The sequence below is a fragment of the Babylonia areolata genome, chromosome 19, assembly GCF_041734735.1.
Source record: "Babylonia areolata isolate BAREFJ2019XMU chromosome 19, ASM4173473v1, whole genome shotgun sequence".
Lineage (NCBI taxonomy): Eukaryota > Metazoa > Mollusca > Gastropoda > Neogastropoda > Buccinidae > Babylonia > Babylonia areolata.
In genome coordinates, this window is record NC_134894.1 from 22,058,264 (window position 1) to 22,060,763 (window position 2,500).

At 47.8% G+C, this 2,500-nt stretch overlaps 1 protein-coding gene across 3 annotated transcripts in view; it reads right to left on the reverse strand.

Annotated features, from left to right (window-relative positions):
* LOC143293537 (uncharacterized) overlaps window positions 1-2,500 on the reverse strand; it is an 87,292-nt gene that overhangs the window by 25,401 nt on the left and 59,391 nt on the right. The window lies entirely within an intron of this gene.

Here is a 2,500-nt window from a genome sequence, read left to right on the forward strand (position 1 = left end):
CTCTGACTGCGGTCCATTGTATTGTATTGTATTACAGTGTAGTGTAGTGTGGTGTGGTGTGGTGTGGTGTAGTGTGGTGCCTTGTGATACTTTTTGTCACAACATATTTCTCTGTGTGAAATTTCCTTGGGAGTTTGTCTCACCACAGGAGAACGCCCCCCTCCACCCCCCCCCCTACCACCAACACCCCCACCCCTCCCCACACACCTCCACCCCCACTTTTTTTTTCTTCTTTAAGTCTGCAGGTGTGTCCGTGTTAGTATCAAAACATAATTTTCTGTTTCAATCGCTTGAAACAGACAATAAAGACTTTTGAATTGAACTGAACTGAACTGAATGCGTCCGTCATTCTGATGACTTAACGTTTGAGGTCATGGATCATTTACCCACCCTGCTGATAATTAATGGTATTGTGGCATCAATAAACTTTTTTCAGGGATGTGGTATGTATATGACTTATCTGGTGTTACTTACTGGCTTCTATGAAGGACTTCACATCACAGTTTGTGTAAGTGAAAGTGGAGAAGGGGGGAGAGAGAGGGATGGAGGGAGAGAGAGAGAGAGAGAGACGAGAGAGAGAGAGATGAGAGAGACACAGAGAGAGACGAGAGAGAGATGAGAGAGACGAGAGAGAGAGGGGGAGAGAGAGAGACGAAAGAGAGAGAGAGGAGAAATAAGAAATAGAGAGAGACGAGAGAGACACAGAGAGACGAGAGAGAGAGAGAGAGAGAGAGAGAGAGAGAGAGAGAAATGGCAAAATCAAGTAGGCGTAAGTGGAAGTAACTAAGTACAAATATTGTATTCCTTAGTGCTTCGTCGTCCCACTCTTCAGACAATACCGGTGACTCATCTGATCATGACAATCACGACAGTGACTGGGGGGGTTGTGGGGGGGGGGGAAGAAGTATTGGAGAGGGCAGGGGAGGGGGTTGGAGGGGAGGTGGGAGAGGGGGAATGGTCAGGAGGGAGGCGAGAAAAGATTGCGGGTTTTGTTAGACTGGAAGGTCATGCCTTGTGTTCAGTGACTGAAATCCAAGACAACATATGACACACAGGGTGAAGAGAGGGAGTGACAGGCAGACAGACAGACAGACAAACAGACAGAAAGCCAGCGCACAGAGACAGAGAGCAAGACAGTGTGTGTGTGTGTGTGTGTGTGTGTGTGTGTGTGTGTCTGTGTGCGTGCGTGTGTGCGTGCGTGCGTGCGCGCGTGTGTGTGTGTGTTTGTGTTGTTTTTTTTTCTTTGTCAGTGCCTCCTGCGTCCTTGACATCCTGACTCCTGACACGTGCTGCCACCTCTGATATCACAGACATCACCACTACTGACGTCACTGACGGATATCATTGATACCACTCATCACACACATCATTGTCGTCACTGACAGACATTACTATCCCTGACATCACAAACTGACAAATCAATTAACTCAACTCACTGACACCACTAGCTGTCATCTGACTGGCCTCACTGACGTGCCTAACAACAGTATCATCGATATCACTGACATCAGTGGCTTCATTGACTTTTTCTTTTTTCCAACCACTGACAGCTGTCACAATCATTGACCTCACTGACACATCACTGGCCTCGCTGACATCACTACTATCATTTTTTTTTTTTTTTTTTTGACTGACATATCTGCTGACTGACATCACCGAACACATGACATCACTCCTCACTCGTCTCACTGACATCACGAGGATGCGGCATCCAGTGAGCTGTGCAACATCAGACACTTCTTCCCCCTTCCCCCCTATCCTACCCCCCAACCTCTACCCCCACCCCCCACGCCCCCTCCGCCCCTCTCCCCTCTATCAGAGGGGTACCAGGTTTTGCCCTCAGCAGGTCACAGCACACACTTCCTGGCACGCGCTCACAAAAAACGAGATAACGGTACGGTTGAGATACTGCAGCTCTTTAGAGATACTAGTTAAAATCATTAGATTAACCCTTACATCACCAGCTATGCTCAAGATGCTAACAGCTGCTATCTGCACTCGTCAGTTCGCTGTCATGTGGCAGAACATCTTCCCCCCTGTCACTGTCAGCAGCAAAATCATTTTCCGCCAACTGACTTTCAGTTAGACTTCCAACTTGCTGTCCCGTATATCGTGGTCTAAAGTCAGACTGCTGGTTGCAACCTGAACTGGTTGAAGAACAGGTCATCGTTCAAACAAAGCTTTAAAAAAAAAGCAGCTGAAAATCACTCCAAACCGCACGAGTGTTGGTTCAACAATGAGAAGGATGTTTCCGATGCATGTGGCAGGAAGTGCTGGCTAAGTATGGTGTGATTTATTGAAGAGTAGCGCAAGTTTGTTAACTGAAATGCTCAAGTCGCCAATCGGCGCCAGCAGCTTTAACCCTACAAGTCGCCGTGTAGCGATTGTGGTGGTCTCGCTGTAAGTCGCTGAGCGACGACAAAAGCGAACAAAGGGTTAAAAACAACAGCAGTCCATCACCACAGCGGTTCCTGCTACTGCTGTTGCTGCTGTTACTTCT